The sequence below is a fragment of the Rhinolophus sinicus genome, linkage group LG05 (genome assembly GCF_036562045.2).
Source record: "Rhinolophus sinicus isolate RSC01 linkage group LG05, ASM3656204v1, whole genome shotgun sequence".
Taxonomy (NCBI): domain Eukaryota; kingdom Metazoa; phylum Chordata; class Mammalia; order Chiroptera; family Rhinolophidae; genus Rhinolophus; species Rhinolophus sinicus.
Genome location: NC_133755.1, coordinates 129,449,008 through 129,469,972, shown reverse-complemented (window position 1 = coordinate 129,469,972; position 20,965 = coordinate 129,449,008). Strand labels below are relative to the sequence as shown.

Sequence of the window (20,965 nt, the reverse complement as noted above, 5' to 3'; positions counted from 1 at the left end):
GAGAGGAAATTCCATCACTTTTTAACGTTTAAAGCATGGTGGCAAGAAACTCTGAGAGAGGAAATATTTAAAATCAACTCCAATTGACAAAGTTCTGCTAATTGATTTGTTTGAAAAGCTCTTAAAATACACTGACATATTTCTTTAATGACAGCTAGATTATACAGAAAGGATTTTGTTGCTTGTTGGAGGTGTCATTTGTACCTGATTCTAATTACCGAACTAAATGTCATAGATGTGCCTCTCTCTTTAAAAATGAGAAGCAAAATAAGAGAATGAACTGTCATGTTTAACCTTGCTCCCAAAATTAAAACTGGCTACAAATTTTAATTCCTGCTGTAACCTAAGACCCCTGAGATTCCACAGAAGTCTACAAAATAAAACTTCAACTTGGGCTAGTTTGAGTGGCTAATGATTCCTTGCAACAATTCCTAATTGGTATGTGTAATAAAACATAAGTTATATAAATAGAACAAGATTTCATGGGAAACTTCTTCAGCTCAGCTATTTAGTGACTGTTCTTTCATCAAGAGTTTTTGATTATATAGTTTCATTCCTACAGGAAGAGTTTGCAAGTATAAAAAGGGACACTTTCTTCCTCATCTCCATCTAGTCTCAACTCAGTGCTTCCCAAAACACTTCAAACACACTAGATCATGAATTCAAACTTCATCAAGAAGTCTGGCTGCTGTTGGAAATTGGCCTTCTGTGGGCGAAATCAAAAGAGGAGAGACAGTTACACTGTGGGCTAGGAATGCGCAATAGGCTCAATGTCCAACTAAGAAGTGAAACAGATTAGTAAAAACAACAAGCCACCCTTTGTTTTCTAACATAATCTCTTGAACTTTACATGGATTTAGTTGAATTACACTATTTTCCCAATTTAAATAAATTTGACTAGGTTATTATTCAGCATTCTTCCAGTTTCCAAAAAACTAAGCAAATGTTCATCACAAAAACCTCAATAATTGGCTTAAAACTCACAAACCTATGTCTGAAATCATCACCTAAAACCCTAGAAATAAAAAACACAAAAGCTGATATTCTCCCCAGCAGGAATAATCATTTGTCTCTCCAAACTAACCTACCCCCAAAGCAAAAATAACCATTTGAACAATCATCACATAATACAAATATATACAACATTCCAAAATTAATTTCCTGAGGCATTAAAACCTCTAAGTTGTGAATAACCACTAACTTAATAAATCTTTCAAAGTTCTGGTTTCTTTTGTGATGATAAGATAATAACCTAACTCAGGGGCAGAGAGAAGGGACTCTTAATATGTTACCTTCTTAAAAATTGGATGAAAGGTATGCTAGTTTGCAATGGGAAAGCTTCATATATGAATAAGTATATGGTCTATCATTTGGTAATATTTAAGCTATTTGATAACTATACTGAAAAAAGAATCTGTGCTTTTCACTGAGTTAAACCTCTTGAATTTAAGAGACATGTCCATACAATCCTTTCTGGGGCAAAAAACACACAAAAAAACAAGAACAAAAACACAGCCTGCATGCATAAGACAATTCCAGAAAAGGTATTTTCTAATTTTAATCAAACTTTACCCTTCTCATCTCAGCCTGAAACTACAGGGTGAGTTCATTCCAGTCCAACAACCATTACAAAATCATTTTAGAAGACCCTTGACAACAGTAAATTTGACCTCATTATCTCAGTGTACTTACACATTTTGTGCACAGGCTCAGGACATAAGAAGTCAAAACCATCTCTGATGCTTTCTGACAGATTGGAGATGAACCAGATCCCACAGGGGTGCACACACCAAGGACATCTAGAAATGAAATGACAAATATTAACATCTCCAGATTCTGTCTGTGAAGACGCAGGAGAAATTCTAAGATTTTTTAAACTCTGAGTGTACCGTCAAAGAGAATCACGTCCATTTTTGTTGTTGTTGTTACACTTTGTTATGCTTCAAAATTTCATCAAAAATAGCACCATATTCTGAAACCAGGTTTTCTATTAATATGTCAAAAACTTAACTCCTCTGTAATTTGTGTATGCTAGCCTCAGTTTTCATTTCAAGAGGGATAAAATTTCAATCAGGGCGTTGGCTTCTTACAAAGATTTATTCAAACATTTTATGAATTATATAACTAGAACATTAACTCATTCACAGAAAGAACATCTTAAGGCCATCTAATATAGCGGAGAAGAAGACAAGCTTTGAAGAGTTGGTGTCACTGGAGTTAAAGTCAAGTTTCTTAAAGGTACAGTGGGTCTAATACTAGCACCTACTTCATGATGGGAATGTTAGAATTAAACTTAGCATAGTACCTGACATGTCATGTTTAAAGAAATGTGAGATCTATTATTTTAATTATTAGTATTCATTCACACAAAATATATATATATATACTTAAGATCCACCCTTCTTCCTTCCTTTGAAGGAACTGGCCCCTTTTAAATTAATGGAGGCAGTTATTGTAGAAAATTGTCCCACAGTCAAAAGGAAAAAAACAGAAAGCTTTAATAGTAAGACAGAGCACTTTCACCAAGCTCAAGGACTACCTCAAAACTTAAAATCAGCATCAAAAACCAGTATAAGAGTCTCCAGAAACGAAAATAAAACAGTTGTGTGATCGTCTGTAACACCTGGTGAAAGTGATGAGAATAAGTCTTAGGAGCTCCCCTGTGACCTGCCAGTTCCCTCTACGTCAGCCCATGTCACTAGGCAGGTACAACAGACTCCTTAGTTCTGTCTTGGCCCGGGTGTCCCTAAAATCAGAATCAAAGAAAATGTCTATCAGTAATTTATTTGAATGCAAGTAAAATAAGGAAGTATGACCAAGGGATAAGGGAAGTAAAGTCAGGAGAGAAAATCAATACAAGGATTTATTATCAAGTCAGCACCACTATGAGCAACTGGTTGCTTAATCTAGCAAGACTTTCTTAACAGCCTTATGAAACTGACTTCAGAACTATGTCCCCAAAGGAAGAAAAGGGGAAGCATTAATCTATTGGCTCCTACTCCCCAGAAGTCAAGGGTAACTCTGAATGTTGTCACTTCCCTTGCTAGTCCAAGATGCTCATTCACGAATGTCATCCATGTTCCCACAGGTGGTTTTATGACTTGTGTGGAAGAGGCATTATTAATTAATATGTACACGAAATAATTCAAAGTATGAATGCAACTGATAGCAACATCATGGTTGAAATAAGTTTTGAGGACTTAAAATGATGCACAAGAGTTCAGCATACAAAATCAACCAATGTAAAATATCACGTTAATAGAATGAAGGGGGGGTGGAATTATCATCTCAATTGATGCAAAAGGATTTTACAAAGTCTAATATCTTTTCATGATAAATACACTCAAGAAACTGGGAATGGAAGGAAACCTCATGGTAGATGAACATGATAAAGGGCATTTATGAAAAAATCACAGCCAAATTATACTCAATGATGAAAGACTGAAAGGTTTCTTTCTAAGATCAGGAACAAGATGAGGATCTTCTTCCTGATCTTTCACCGTTTCTATTAAACATTGTACTGGAAGCTCTAGCTATAGTAATTAGGCAAGAAAAAAATAAAATAAAAGGTCTCCAAACTGGAAAGGAAGAAGCAAAATTATTTTCAGTCACAGGTGGCATGATCTTACATACAGAAAATCCTAAATGATCTAGAAAAAGGTGATTATGGCTAATAACATGTTGAGCAATATTTCAGTATAAAGACAAACACGTAAAAATCAGTCACAGTTCTATATGCTAGCAATGAACAATGTGAAAATAAAATTAACAAAATTATTTCACTCACAATAGCATCAAAAAATGAAATATTTTGGAACAAAGTTAACCAAGGAGGTACATGGTATACAGTGTAAATTATAAAATACTGTTGAAAGAAATTGAAGACCTAAATAAATGAAAAGACACCCCATGTTGATGGATTGAAAGACTTAGTATTGTTAAGATATTAATACTACCCAAAGCAATCTAGAGACTCAGTGAAATCCCACTATGAACCCAATGACATTTACTGCAAAAATGGAAAAATTCATCCTAAAATTCATGTAGAAATACAAATAACCATGAATAGACAAAATAATCTTGTAGAAGAAAAACAAAGTTGGAGGATTCACACTTTCCAATTTCAAAACTTACTACAAAATGTTACAAGAATCCAAAAAGAAAAATGTGTTACCAACTTAAGGATAGACATATAGAGCAATGAAATAAAATTGAGAGTCCAGAAATAAACTTTACGGTGAACTGATTTTTTTTTTTTTTTATGAGAAGGGTGCCAAGACCATTCAATGGGAGCAAAAAGGACTTTTCAAGAAATGTGCAAATAGTATTCATATGCAAAAGAATGAAGTTGGAACACTACTTCACACAAAAACTAACTCAAAATGGGTCAAAGACCGCAATGGAAAGCTAAAACTCTAAAAGTCATAGAAGAAATATTAGGGTAAATCTTCATGACCTTGAATTCAGTAATACATTCTTAGCTATTACACCAAAAGACAAGTAAAAAAAGAAAAAAAATAGAAAATTGGACTTCATCAAATTTTAAATCTTTTGTGCCTAGAAGGACACCATCAAGTGAAAAGACAACCTATAGGAAAAAAATATTTACAAATTATATCTCATAAATAAATATAATACAAACACATACATATAAATAAATGTTCATAGCAGCACTATTTACAACAGCCAAAAGGTGGAAACAAACCAAATGTCCATCAGCTGAAGAATGGATTAACAAAATATGGTATATCTATACAATAAAATATTAGCCATAAAAAGAATGAAGTAATGATACTGTTACAATGTGGATCAACTTTGAAATCATTATGCTAAGTGAAAGAAGCCAGGCAAAAATGGTCACATATTGTATAATTCTATTTACATGAAATATCCAGAATACTTAATTTCATAGACAGAAAGCAGATTAGTGGTTGCCAGGGGATGAGAAACAGGGGTTGGGTCCCAGCTGTGTATTGGTTACAGTGTTTTCTTCTGAGGTGATGAAAATGTTTTGAAAAGAGATAGACGCGATGGTTACACAATATCACAAACGTACTAAATGCGATTGAACTGAACACTAAAATTTGTTGTTTTTTTACTGCTATGTGAATTTCACTTCATTTTTTTAAATTATGCACAGAAATGCATAATTAATCTCTCTAATTAAGTGCATACAGTCCTCTCAGTCTTCAGATTGCTGTAGGGCTACCTAACTGAAGTCCAAACACAGTCAAATCAAACAGATGGGTTTCCTGACTGTACGGAGAGCATTTGAAGGTGAAAGAGTGGTATATATGTTGGGAGGTCTAGTGAATTATCTGTAGCTGCCAAGGTTTTATCAGATGTCAGATGCAGGGTCACCTTAAAAAAATAGATTCCTCCATGCTTGTCAGTTCCTCTGCCTGGACCAAAATTATCAATAATACTTATCACCTAGTTACGTGCTATTTCAGCATGTCTACATTACCCTACAGATAAGTGCCATATCTCTACACATGTTCATTTAAGTCAATGAATAAGGGTAAAAGGCCACAAAGGAAGGAGAGTAGAGGATATCTTTTGGACATGAAATTATATAATTATAATTGGAGTTGACTGAACAAAGAACTCTATAGTAAATCAACTTCTGAAATGGAAAAAGGCATTTAAGTATGCAGGGATTGCATATGTAATTTTTAAGAATTCAAGTTTACGATCACATTTGTACTTTCCTCTACACTAACATATATCATTTATAATCTATTTGATTTGTTTACTTTAACAAATAATATTGATTCTGGTCCAATTTTAAAAGCAGTAATTTTCAACATTTCTGGCTACATTTTCATGGATCCAAAGTCACATAGCCTCAAGACAAACTAATCAATACCCTTTTTAACTAATTAAAGCTTTTAAAAAATATAACAATGAAGAGACACATTTCAATGCCTGCTTAGTGGAATTGGGGAATCTCTTTTTTCATTGCCCCCTCTTGTGTCTTGCTTCTGTGACAAAAATTCCCCATAAGATTCAAAGACAAGGGGAAGTGTAAGTAATACTGCAGAAATCCAGGAGTCCTAGAGAAATAATCCACTCATGGCTAGAGAAGAGAAGTGTTAAACCCACAAATCTCCTAGGACATCTTCATTCATGTACTGATTAGAACCCATTCTCTCTTCTCTGACCCAGTCAGGATCAACTTCTAAAGAGATATTCTGAAGACCCTTTGATCTTTGCAAGTGTGAAGTTCTCCTTAATGATTCTCTTCCACTTTCTCTTATAAAAAAAAAAAAGTGAAATATGAAATTTGTGACTGTCGAAATTTCTATTCAGTTCCTCTGCCCATTTTTTAATTGGACTGTTTTTGTTGTTGTTGTTGTTGTTGTATGAGTTCCTTATATATTTTGGATATTAGCCCTTTATCAGAGACATGGTTTGCAAAAATTTTCTCGTATTCGGTTGGTTATCTCTTTATTTTGTTGATGGTTTCTTTTGCTGTGCAGCTTTTTATTTTGATATAATCCCATTTATTTATTTTAGCTTTTACTTCCCTTGCCTTTGAAGTCAAATTTCTCTATACAAATAGCCAGTAGACATATGAAAAAATACTCAACATCACTAATCATCAGAGAAATGCAAATAAAAACCACAATGAGATATCACCTCACCCCAGTTAGAATGGCTATTATCAAAAGACAAATAGTAACAAGTGTTGGAGAGGCTGTGGAGAAAAAGGAACCCACATACACTGTTGGTGGGAATGCAGACTGGTGCAGCCGTTATGGAAGGCAGTGTGGAGGTTCCTCAAAAAATTACAAATAGAATTACCATATGACCAAGCAATCCATCTCCTGGGTATCTACCCAAAAAAAATCTATAAACATTTATTTGTAAAGATATATGTGCTCCAATGTTCATTGCAGCATTATTTATGGTGGCTAAGACATGAAAACAACCAAAGTGTCCTTACATAGATGAATGGATAAAAAAATGAAGCATATATACACTATGGAATACTATTCTGCCATAAGGAAAGATGAAATAGTGCCATTTGCAAAAACATGGATGGATCTTGAGATCATTATGCTAAGTGAAATAAATCAGACAGAAAAAGTCAAGAACCATATGATTTCACTGATATGCGATATATAAAACTGAATACAAAAGGAACAAGACAAACAAATGAAGAAACAAAAACTCATAGACACAGACAATAGTTTAGTGGTTACAAGAGGTAAAGGGGATCCAATATATGGTGAACACACAATGTGATATATAGGTGATGTATTACAGAATTGTACACTCGAAATCTATGTAACTTTACTAACAATTGGCACCCCAATAAACTTTATCTTAATGAAAAGAAATCTGTGACTGTCATCCAGTGTTCTTAAATATCGTATTAATGTTGGTGTGCTCTTCTTACAAAATAAATTATAACCATGGCAGCAAAAGTAGAGGGCATGCAACATTTGCTACATTTCTATAAGAAGCCTCTATTTATCCAGAAATCACACTTGTTTGCTATATTCACCTTAGAGAAGAGAGAAACAGTAGTGCTTTGAATGGTGGCCCCAAAAAGTATATCCATGTCCAAATCTCTAGAACCTGTGAATGTTACCTTATTTAGAAGAAGAATCTTTGCATATGTGATTAAATTAAGGATCTTGAAATGAGATTATCCTGAATTATTGGGGTGGGCCTTAAATCCAATGACAGGTATCCTTATTAGACAGAAGAAAAGAAGACACACATAAGAGTAGGAGACTTGACAATGAAGACAGAAATTGGAGGGATGTTGCCATAAGCCAAGGAAGTCAAATGATACCTGGAGCCACCAGAAGCTGGAAGAAGCAAGGAAAGATTCTTCCTTAGAGTCTTTGGTGGGAGTGCAGCTCAACCAGCTGACACCTTGATTTTGGACTTCCGTCTTCCAACACTGTAAGAGAATAAATTTCCATTGTTTTACATCACCATGTCTGTGGTAATTTGTTACAATACTCCTAAACGCTAATACAGGACACATCCCTTTGTGCCTTAATGAAAAAGCTGTGGCCCTCATTTCTTCTTCTAAAGGAGATATCCTCCCTTTGAAGCAGCTCTCTAGTAGTGACCATAGCACTTGGTTGAGGTAAAACTCAACCTGTGGGTTGAGGTGAAACTCATCTGTGCCCATGCCTACAACCAACCTTTAGCAAGACTAAATGTAGTGCAGCTCACATTTGAACTTGAAGTAACATCGCCTTCGATGAGAAGGAAAGGACAATAAAAAATATCTTTGCCTGCTCTGTTTCTTATGATACTGAAACTTCAATCTCAATGTGCATTTAAAAATAAAAGTAAGGCTAAGCCAAATATGAGAGTAAATTCTAACTTTTCAAAGAATGTAAAACAAGAACTTCCTCAACTCCCAGAAGCCACAACTCTAGAGAAATCAGCAGTCAGCCTTTACCAATCTTTCCACAAGTCATGAAGCACCCCCTGCTTGGACTCCTGGTGGAAGAGGCCCTGAAGCTCCCTTTCAGTGGCTATTTTTATTTACCTAAGTAGCTTATTACAAGACTGAAACTCATCTGTGCTTTTCTCCTGACTGTGGCCCGGGGTGGAGGGGTGGGGTGGGGGAGGGGGAGGCTGTGTGTGTGTGTGTGTGTGTGTGTGTGTGTGTGTGTGTGTGTGTGTGTCGTAGAATAACTTTTCTAAGGGCTGAGTGCTATATTACATAGGTAATTTAATATTACAAGTTTACACTGGTAACTGACAGATGTAATTTAATTTATAGTTTTCTCAACAACCATGAATGAAAGTATTACTACATTTGCTTTATGGAATAAAAAAACTGAAGCTTCAGAATAATTTGTCAAATGTCCAGAGTGTAATTTCAGATACCATACCAGTATTTGAAATCACACTCTGTATTCTTTCCACTGTCCACACTCTACCAATGTGGACACTGCTTTAAAAACACAAAATTTAAAAAGCAGGTATATTCAGTTTAAATTTAAGATTGAGGAACAGCGAACAGCTTTTTAAAATTTGAATCCATGAAATTAACTTCCTTAATCTGCTCATCAAGATGTATGTGATATGAACCCATTTTCCAAAGATCTATGCTCTTCTTTCCACTGTGCTCAAAATACAATTTATTCATGTTAAAGAGCAGGCATATATTGTTCCTTGCTCCTTTCCTGATGTAAAACATGGCCACATATATGTACTCAACACATATTCCTCTCAACACAGCTACAAACGGCAATTAAACTGGGCTTAATTTACAGTTTTGTTAGCGGCCTCAAAAGAAAAAAGGCTACATGTATACCCCTTTCTATGATATCCTACGAATATGAGAAAGGGGTAATTATTCATTGATTGAGGCACAGTACATCTCATACACACTAAGGTTAACTCATTGAGCTACGAAACCACTGTGCAATCACTTTTCTGCTATCATTCACTCATACAGCAAAAAGAAAATTGCATATACCACTTAGAAAATAAATACTGATGTAAGGAATAGTTTGCATTTACTTTAGATTAAGAGCTATTGAAAACCCACCCATATAATACCAACACTAAACACAAACACACACACATACACACACACACACTTTTATTATCAGGGATGTCCTCATTTTATTCAATGATGATTTTGCGGAAGAAAACTAATATTAAAATATAGTGCATCAGAAGTTAAGAACAACTCTATACTTTGCACTTGGAGTAAAGCCAAACATAAAAGAAACACGCTGTATGTTTGACTCTGCAGCATGTGAATATAAGGCTAAAGCAGGTATCATCTATTTAAACTTTCATATAAGAGGTATAGTATGTGTAACTGAAGAGTCATCATTACTGACTAAGTATTCAATAATTCCTCTATTGTCATACTGCTTTAATGAGGTACAAAATACACCATACTTTTCATCCCTGTTAATAACCCTGGATCTTTGATTTCAGATCCCCACTGTACCACTGCCATCCAAATTTGCTTTAGCTCTAACCCAGAGTGGGAAGAGGGCACATAGTGGCTGACTTTGGCTGGTTAGCTACTTTCAACGTCCCTGATAGCATCTTTAGACACACAAACTATGCCTCCTAATTCCATTTAGGATCTAGCTTATTCTTATTGCTCAGAGGCCCTGTAAATAACACAAAGGAAACCTGGCTTTCTCAGTCCTCCTTTCAGTTAAAGGGAGTCACAAACGGAGTTATAGCCAACGGAATATGGATGGCTGTGACGTATGCCACTTCGAACTCTGGCCCCTAAAGCCAGCTGCACAAGGTATCACCCTCTCTTATTCTATCCACTGCCTGTGGGACACAAGGTGAGACTGTACCTAATGTAGGAGATAGCAGCACTACAGCGGAGGAAGCTCCTGCATCCCTGAATGACTATGTGATGCAAAACTTTCTGTACTTTTTTCATCAACGACCAGGAATGAAGTTTCCTGTTTAGTCACTGGTCACTTCAAAATAGTCTAGCAACCAAACCCTTAAAAGCTTAATAACCAACACCATGCCATGATTGTCTGTAAGGAACTAAGATGCAAACAAAATGAGGATATGAAGAAGGCATAACAGATTTTTCAAAGGAAAAGTAAGTTGAAGCTGGCAGTCCTTGAGGTAGATTTATTCTTTTCTAAACCTACGTGATTGCTGAAGCAATGCTCTACCATTCCCACCACCATCACACCACTGTCAACCTCACTCCTACTCCATTCCAGTTGCTGGACTGTCCCACAATTTTTTATTAATTGTGTCCTTCCAGACCCAACTCTCAAATCACTTTCACAGGAAATCTCCAAGTAACAATCCCATCCTTTGATTGCTTTCTCTCTGCATACCTTGGCATCTACACATACTCCTTTCAATGAGACAACTATTTGTCATGTGTTGGGTTTCCCCGTAAGTACCTGAAAGGAAAGAATGCCCATTTTGGAATCTCCAGCCCAGAACTGTACCCAGACTAGGTACTTAAAAATATTTATTGAATCTATTCTTAGTAATTGATTTATTACCATTTGATAAAGATTTTTGTTCCAAACTTTTATGTTTGCCTTTCCAATAAGATTTCAAGCTACCTGAAGTCAGGGCTGTATTATGTAGCTTTTCCCCCACAAGCCTACTTCTGTGTAATGCATTAAGTAGATAATCAAATAAACATATTAAGCAACCATGTGGAATTCTCTCTTTATGTTTTTCCAAAAGCTCAGAGAATAGTTAGAAAACTAAAGCTTATTTGGAGGGGGAAATGTGCACATTCTACAGTTATTTATGACTTCACCTTCCATTCTGAGCTATCTTTCTGGGCCATGGGTGGAACGAAATGTAAGAAATCTTCAGGAATAGGTATGAAAAGAGTACTCTCAGAAATGTCATTATTTTTATAAGGAATATTAAAAGAAACAACAGGCACTTTTTCCCTTTCTAATGTGTGCATAATTAACCGCTTACCAGAAAGTCATTACCTTATAAATAAAACTGTATTTCCTATTATTTCTAACAATTGTCATTTTTCCTTATAGTAACACCCTATGTTTCCTACCATATAAGCAATATCATTCATTGGTAAGGCTATCCCTAGTATGAGAAAAAAACTATCTCAAGCCACTTTATATTTCTTGAGACCATCCAAATTTCATTTATTAATTCTTTGCTACCTTATCTACTTTCAGATTTAAATTTGGATTTTTACATAAACATGCCCATAAAAAAAGGCTATTCATGAGTAGCTGAGTATTAGAGAACACATAACAGTAAATTGTTCATTCAGCATAATAAACTGGCATTCTAGGCTATTCATCAATAACTATGAAGTTTGTGAAATATGTGTTTTTGCAGAGACATTAAGTCACTGGTTGCATGCTGACAACGTGGAGCAGGGTTACCTGGACTAGGCAACACCACCAATTGGAGCATAGTGTTGGCCTTCCAATGTGCCTCCTGAGGATGTCCTACCCTGCTGCATACTGTCCTTCCCTTAAGCACCTGATAATCTACTGTAGGATACTACTGCATACTCATTTCAGGTCTTGTCTGCTGAAAACACACTTGTACTAGGTAACATTTACTATTCCCCTTGATCCTGACAATCCATTAGTTTAAGCTGTAGGTACCTCCCACAGACACTGCATTTTAGTCCTATTTGTATCCCCATTATAAACTGAATGTTTGTGTTGCCCTAATATTAAGAAACTAACCCCAAATCTGATGGTATTAGGAAGTAGTGCTTCTAGGGGGTGATTTGGTCATATAAGTGGAGCCCTCATGAATGGCATTAGTGCCTTTATGAAAGGGACCCCAGAGAGCTCCTTTCCGTCCTCCACCTTGTGAGGACACAGTGAGAAGATGGCCATCTATGAACCAGGAAATGTGCCCTCACCTGACACCACATCTGCCAGCACTCTAATCTTCAATCTCCCAACCTCCAGAACTATGAGAAATAAATTTCTGTTGTTTATATAAGCCACCCAGTCTATGGTATTTTTGTTATAGCAAGCTGAACAGACTAGACAATCCCCTTAAAATACGACACAGTTCTAAACAGAGTAGGTGATCTATATGAACTTGTCGAATTGTTTATTGATTTACCTTAGGCTTTAAATTTATTGTTTCCCCTATATCTTAATTAGCTATGAAGAGGGTATGGCGACTAGAGGTGATAGGAAGGGGAAAATGTACTCAATAAAATACTATGTGTCAGGCATTGAGGTGAATACTAAATCCTAATAACTTTGGGGGTGGGTTTTATTTTATTTCCATTTTACAGGTGAAGAATTTATATCTCAGAGCAATTATTTGCTTAGAATCACAATAGTAGTAACGTAAACATAACTGGCAAGATTTGAATTCAGGGACTGTCTGCTTCCCCTACTGTAACCTTCTGCCAGTCTTTCTACAGTTTAACACCAGCACCTTACAGAATTCCTGCACAAAATACACACTCAGCTTCTATACTCTATTGCCTCCAATGAAAAAGGTCATTGGAGTAATGGAAACCAAAGCACAGAGAGACTAGGGAAATAAATGGGTCATCAGTATGATGGTTAGGAGAAGACTGTGAAGAAAGTTGCAAGATCCTCAATAAATATTGATCAATATACAAGAGGCTTATGGAGTTTGTTGGCTGCTAGTAACCAACATAATCTGAAAATAAATCAGAGCACCCCAGAAAACAAGGGAATATTTTCCGAGGAGCCAATGAGGTGGGCTTTTTTGTTTGTTTGTTTTCCACTTTCCAGAAGTAACTAAATTTAGTGGCCTACCATCCCTGGGAAACATGATTCAAAATGTAGTAATATGTGAATTTGCTTTATCATAGCAATCCTACCTTAGCAAGAGAATTGAAGACTCATAAGTTTACTCCTACTATCAAAAAAATTGAGAAAAGATTCTCAATTTTCCATTTCTATCAACAAGCTGGGAGGGACTTTATTATTTTCATATATTTTAAAATGTAGCTGTATTATTGTGGTCAATATACCCTGGGAGATGGTATCTAGAATCAATGGGAAGGTAGAGTAATGAACATATAAATCATCCTGCAATCATCACATTGAATACATTTATGATTTTTTGATGTCCAAAAGCCCAAACAAGTTACTCTTAAATGGTGTATCTCTTAATTATTCATTAAAGGCTGTAATCTCTATTAACAGATTTTACTAAAAGGATATGAGTCTCCTCTCATGAACTGGTTTAAACCTCATGGATCCACTTCAGCCTTCTTTCTGTTCAACATCATCACATTCGTTTTACTACATTTCCTATATCAATCGAACATAGAAAGCAAGTTTATACATTCTCCTAAATAATTAGCCACATTGGAATAACATATTATTCATCATTATTATTTAAATCTTGTTTTTAGTAATACTTGTTTTAGAATACTGAGAAAATTTTGTAATTGCTGCCTAATCTGCAAAATATGTTAATTTCATAATTATAATTTAACAATATAGCTCCCCAATTTTATCTGTTTATCCTTCCCATATCCATACATATATGTAGTCACGTATGTGTATTTTTTAATTATTTTCATGAAATATAACACATATATAGAAAAGTCTATAAATGGCTGAATGATCATGATAAAGCAAAGCCCCAAGTACATTTCTTGACATCCTAGATCAAGAAACAGAATATTAATAACATCATTTGGAAAACTCCTTTAGAAATAATACATCTAGGCAATGATCATCAATGACTGCTAATCTAACTGACTGAAAGAGAGGCAACTGGAGGCTACATTCTTTCTACCAGAAATAATCAACATCACCTATGAAATATTCGCTCTCCTCATTTCCCATGGAACTAAACCAAGTCTCTAGTTCTAACGTCAAATACAAGGTACACAGGAACATATTAAATAACATCAGTGAGATTCATTTAGCAAATATCAAGACTATAGCAAACACTACAGGGCAAATGACAAAAAAGTAAGAAAAGAAAAAGGGAGGGAGCAGGCACTTAAAGATAAAAAGGACTTAACTATAGAGTGACCGTACACTTTTTCATCCAAACCAAGATATTCTAGAAAGTGAAAAGAAATGCTATCGAAATTTAAATCTTTGGACAATCTAGAATATACAGTCCCACCACCCAAGAGGCATAGCAGCTAAATTAAAGAGGTGGGCAATTTTATGAGTCCTGATATGAACAAACCAACTGTTCAAAAAATTGAGAATGTTAGGAAACTTTAAAAGTCCAATTGGATAACTGATAGTGTTAAAAATTATTGTTTCTTTTTGTGACGATGGTATTGTGAATGTGTTTTTAATATGGCATCTTTTAGAAACACATAAGAAATATTTACACATTTGAAATTATATGATGTATGTGATTTGGTCACAAATGGTCTATGTTGTAGGTAGGGGAATTTGGGTAAGAGATGAGATCACATAGTCCATAAGTTGATAACTTTGAAACTGGGTGGGAAGTATATGGGAGTTTACCAAATTGTTTCCTCTGCCCGTGTTGGAAGTTTACATAATCATTTGCATTGACATTTATTTTATAGAAAATATTGCCAGCACCTCAGAAATCCACCATATGCCCACTCCCAACCACACCCCTCTTGCTTTTCTCTAAATGTAACGACCGTTTTTATTTATACTTTCATTACTATCTATTCCTCACCAAACACTACAATTTACTTTTTATATAAATGGAATCATACTGTACATATTTTTCTGTGTGTTTTTTAAATTTACATTACATATGCAATGCAATATCATGTATCGCTTTAGTATATTCCTTCCCATTTGCTGTGTTTTATCTCACTCTATGACTCTGGCATATGTATTTATCCATTCTAGGGTAATTGGACATTTGGGTACTTTCCAGTTTGGGGCTACTACATATGATGTGTTCTGGGGACACAAGTGCATTTATTTCTATTAGGTGATTTGAAAGGAGATTATAGAGAAGGTAAAGGTCAGACAATGATTTAAGCTCACAGTTCAGCAAGTGCCTCAAGTAGAAAAGGAGAGCAGAAAGTTGAGCTCATTTCTTTGCAGTTCTCCTTTCTCCAGGATCTTAGACAATTAAATACTGGTTGCTTTGGTAGTCCTACACTCCAAGTTTGTTTCTTCAGATTGCTAGAATTACTCCCCTCTTTTTCCTATACAGCCATCTCCAGTGTCACATAGGAGCTGCAGGATAGATCTGGGCCCTGAGCAAGAGGATGGAGATAGCATCTACTTCATGGGACTGTTGCAATGATTACATGACGAAATGCATATAACCTTCTTAGCACAGAGTGGACACACAATAAATGCTGGGAAGAGGAACATGAGATTTGGAATCAGAAGACCTGAGTTAGCATCCCTGCTTGAATATTTGTCACTGAGTGACCAAAAGGAGGTTACTTCACCCTTTATGTGTGTTACATGCCGTTGACTTGGCTCTGACTCGGGCAACTCTGTGAATGATTGATATCCATAGTGTTCTGTTCTCAATAGCCTTGCTCTGCTCCTGGAGACTCAGGCCTATGGCTTCTTTTATAGTCAATCCATTTCAGATTTAGTCGTCCTCTTTTCCTGCTGCCTTCTATTTTTCCCAGCACTACTGTCTTTTCCAAAGAACCTTGCCTTCTCACAATGTGCCTGAAGTAGCACAGCTTCAGTTCTGTCATTTTTGCCTCCAGTGATGTTTCAGGCTTAATTTGCTCTAGAACCCACTTGTTCATCTTCCTGGCAGTCCAGGGTATCCACAGAGCTCTCCTCCACCATCATATTTCAAATGCATCATTTCTTTTTCCTATCAGATTTCTTCGTTGTCCATCCTTTGCATCTGTACATAATAATTGGGAATATGAGGATGTGGATGATCTTAGCCTTGGTCTCTAATGACATATCTTTGCTCTTGGTGATCTTTCCTAATTCTTCCATTGATATTCTTCCGATCCTCAGCCTTCTCATGATTTCTTAGCTGCAGTCTCCATTTGATCTGATGACTAAACCAAGGTAAGCAAAACCTTTAACAATTTCAATGTGTTTATTTTCTACGTTCAAGTTGTGTACTTCTTCTGTAGTCATGATTTTTGTCTTTTTGATGTTCAAATTCAGTCCTGCTTTGTCACTGTCTTTTTTCACTTTCATCAGAAGTCATTTCAAATCATTGCTACTTTGTGATAGTAAAATGGTGCCACCTGTATATCTTAAGGTACTGATATTTCTTTCACTAATTTCACTCCGCCTTCCTCTGAGTCCAGCCCAGGTTTTCAGATGCTATATTCTGTGTACAAATTACACCAACAGGGAGACAAAATGAACCCTTGTTTGACACCTTTGCCCATAGAAAACCATTTTGTCTCTCCATATTCTGTCCTGACAGTGGTTTCCTGTCCACAATACAGGCTATGCTTCAGGATAATCAGTGCCGAGGCACACCCATTTCTTTCAGAGCGACCCATAACTTTTCATGATTGACACAGTCAAAGGTTTTATTGTAGTCCATAAAACATAGGCTCACCCTTTATGAGACTCAATTTTCTTATCCGTAAAATGAGAAAAACAATATTAATAGTGAATGCTGCAATTAAAATTTACCATTTGTAAAGTTCCCACCACATTTCATGGCAGAAAGTAAGCATTCAACAAATGATGTGAAGAAGAAAAATTAAGAGGAAAAGGTGGAGAAGGAAGAGCAGAGGGGGGAGGAGAAGGAAAGGAAGAAGATATTAGGTTTGAGGCACAATGTTCATACAGGATGGAAATATACAGCAAATAATAGAAAAAATGTGTGTCTATAACTCAGGCAAGAGGTTGAATTGAATATACTGAGTTAAATCAATAAAAGTAATTCTTCATTGTTATTCCCTCTCAACATACATTATTTTCTCTAAAGCATTTGTCACAATTTGTAATTACATATTTATTTACTAAAACGTTGTCTTCTTCCCAAATTGGTTTCCGTGAGGGAAGGGTTATGATTGTTTTATTATTCAATGCAGAACACATAGTAAGTAGTCAGCAACTATTGTTAACTGAGAATTATCCATTGAAAAGCTGTAGGTACAAAAGATAGATTAGGTGTTTTGGGCTCAGAGCTGGAAAAAAAAATAGAAAGAAAGAACTATAAGAAAATTTAAATTTAAATACAAAAAATTACTACAGTCCCATAAGTCCAATGATTTGTACTTAATGAAACTGGAGAAAGTGTATAAAAATTTAATGTAAATGATATCCCCATGAGCTAGTGCCAATATGAATAGCAAATACATATGTTAACATCATTGCCTGATGTATAGTACATGAACAATAAATATCATTGAATGAGTGATATGTTTATGAAATTAATCATAGTCACTGTGTAATTATTAAAAATCATTTTTAAGACTCACTGTAAATCATAAGTAATATTATTATGTCAAAATATACATATTTTTTAGGAATTATTGTCTCTTTGTCATGTACAAGGTATGTGCTAGACCCTGGGGGCACAGTGAGGAACAAGTTAAATATGGTTCTTACTTTTATAGGTTCACAGTCTAGTAGAAAGGAAAGTAAATAGACAAACAAACCAATAATTAACTTCAATTGTTCAAAATGCATTTAAAAGAGAGGGGACACTAGGAGAGGGGGTCTTTTAAGATGTTACATATGACCTAGCACAATTAGAGTACTGGAATAGGGCAGTGAAAATAGACATGTAGAAAAAACATATAGAGATATATTTTGGCATTGGGGCTGGTAGCTTTTGTTAAAAAATTGGATATAGGAAGAAAGTGTAAAAAAAATAATAAAGTTAAGGATGAGTTAACAACTGGTTAGATGACTCTTGCCATTTCTTCCACGATGGGGGAGAACATATGGATCCAGAGCACAGAGAGCTGGCAGGGCGGGGGATTCGAATTTAACTGCCACCAATATATATTTTAAATCATTAGTGTTTATGTTGCCTGGGAAGAAAGTACGGAAAAGGAACACACATAAAACCAAATTCAGAGGAATCCCCACATTTATTGGTAGGATAGAAGTGGAAAAATAAGTCCAATGGGGCAAGAGGGAGAAGAAAATGAGAAGAGTAATCACTTGCAGCTTCTTGCAAGAGAAAAGTCAGTTTTTAAAAGAAGGGAATGGTCAAGTGTGCCAAATGCTTCCTAAAGTATGCTAAGCTTACTCCCACTTTCCCACTTTCCACAAGCAATTCTTTCTGCCATTTTCAACCTCAGACTCAAGAATAAAATAAATCTCTAGGATGCTTCCCATTTCCTATCTAAAGTGTGAAAAACATTTAGACCTGAATATAAAAAGACCAAGTGAATGAATAAAATTTTGCCAATTTTTGACATAGATCATCATCTGGGATAATTTAAATTTAATGAACATTTTACTGCATAACAAAGTAAACCAAGAGAGAACAAATCTTTTTTTTTTTAAGCAATTGCTGGAAAGTAACAAAAGAGAATAGAATATTTATCAGATCTATAGAAGAATAACATTTTCAGCTTCGAGGCAAAGAAGAAATAAGGAAAGAAAAGATCAACAGATTTTAATACACAACCACTTAGATCCTTTCCAATCAATGAAAAATAGTACTGCCAATAAAAACACATGACGGAGAACATGTATGCATGTTGTAATGGCTGAGGTTAGTGATGGAGTTTACCGGATCAGTCATGGACAAGCAATACTGACATGTGTTTCTCACCACTGTCTCTGATTGATGAGATCTCAAAGCTATATACTTGCAGCCACTTACAGAAAGTAAAAGGTTAGTCCAGTCTAATATCAAAACTCCAAACCATCAACTAATGAAATTCTTCTCTCCCTGGGTTTCTTACTACTCATTGTCCTTTGGAAAGTTTCCCCAAGACCCCCACTCAAAAGATTTGCTTCTTCTGGAAGAAGATTCCTGGACTCTCCAGGGCAAAGTCCCTCTCAAGATGATACAGTTGGGTTCCCTTCCTCTAGTCTAGTCGGACCATGGGGAAACTCGAGCATCTTTGCCCCAGCCCAGGGTAATGCAGCTAGCTTGCCTCCCTTAGCAGTGCCTTAGGCAGCTAAGCTACCACTTTTGAACTTCTCATACATGCATTGACTACCAGACCTGTTGTCTCTCAAATGTCAGGGGACACAGGGCACTGTCTCTAAACCATTCTCTTGAAGCTCCTCCAACTTCATTGAGAGGGAGAAACAGACGTCTTCTCCTTGGAGAGTGAGAGAGGAAATGCCACAGCACAGAAACAACTCATTCTCCAAAGAAGATCTAGTTCTCTGACCTCTTTTCTCTTCTCTTTTACCCTCAAGACAGCCAACCTGTGTAATTGAGCTATTGTGTATTATATTGTTTTGTTTTTAGACAAAACTTTGAGACAATGGAAAAAGTCAAGTAGCATGTTGCTTCTGTGGGTGTTGTAGCGGGTGTTCCTTCATTGCTGGTGACATTGTAAATCAGCACAACCTTCTGGACAGAGTTATAAGGCTTTTCACCTAGTAATTCTGCTGGAAATACTAGCACAAAAAGCATGGAAAAGTTAAAGCATGCATATGTCTTCTGTAAGCATTTATTGTCTAAAGTAGTACCCAGATGAGAAATATCAATTAAGGCTAAATGATAAAACTTTGTTTTCTCAGAAATTTGTATTAACGATTATTTTACTCACCCTATCTCATTTAAACTTTTGTACATCAGAACCTTTGCTTTTCCCCTTTTGTCTTTCTGACCTTATTTTCATTGCTCTGGGTCCTAATTTTGTTGGAATTTTGTTACATATGAGATGATTTTGTGAGAAGACCCTCAAGTAATGTATGGACTAAAGCAGATAGAAAGGAAAGAATGAGTGAGGTAATCTTGACAAAAACAAATGCTCAGCTGTACAAATAGAAAAAGGAAATGGTTTGAGGCACCCATCACTCAAAGACATCACATCCCCCACCCAAACCATCCGAACAATTTAGTCAGAATCTCTAAGGGATGAGCTGCTGCTTCCCTTTATTTTAGTTCACCCACAGATAATTCTAATGTGTAGCCAAGGTTGAGAACCACAGCCATAAGGATTACAGTCTAGACGAAAAAAGGCAAACAATGCAACACATGAATAATGTGTGTATTATGCAGCTGTTCAAAATAATGAAGAGGACCAGGTAGAAGGTGAACTCTAAATATGGCGCAAAATCCCCTTATTGTCTCATTTCTGCTTTTACTATCCCATTTGCTTCTCCTTTCATGGATCGCCTATTCCGTGCATTAGAACCTCACCAATATATTTGCAGGTTCCTAAACATGCCAGGTCCCTTAGGCCTCAGCCTGATTCCCTTTCTCATCCACCTGGATCATTCTTCCTCTCAGCTAACTGACAGCTAAAGTGCATTCTCCTACAGATGGCCATCGGGACCTTCTAGACTGATCTGGGTGCCTAAGGGAATAATAGGATTTCCTGCTGAAAATGGAACCTGTCACCCTGTACTGTAATTGTTGGTTTACTTATATCACTTTGGAAGAAGTAATACTCTCTTCTTCATCATCTCTGAATCACAGTATC

At 35.9% G+C, this 20,965-nt stretch overlaps 1 long non-coding RNA gene across 5 annotated transcripts in view; it reads right to left on the bottom strand.

The window, feature by feature from the left end:
• The window catches only part of LOC109453591 (uncharacterized), an 878,050-nt gene that overhangs the window by 645,253 nt on the left and 211,832 nt on the right, over positions 1–20,965 (bottom strand). For 4 of the 5 annotated variants that reach the window (XR_012496688.1, XR_012496691.1, XR_012496692.1 and 1 more), the window contains exons 2-3: positions 7,808–7,918; positions 1,693–1,799 (exon numbers count right to left, since the gene is read on the bottom strand). This is a non-coding gene — a long non-coding RNA (uncharacterized LOC109453591). The remainder of the gene's footprint in view (positions 1–1,692; positions 1,800–7,807; positions 7,919–20,965) is intronic. The other variant, XR_012496690.1, reaches the window with a different exon arrangement.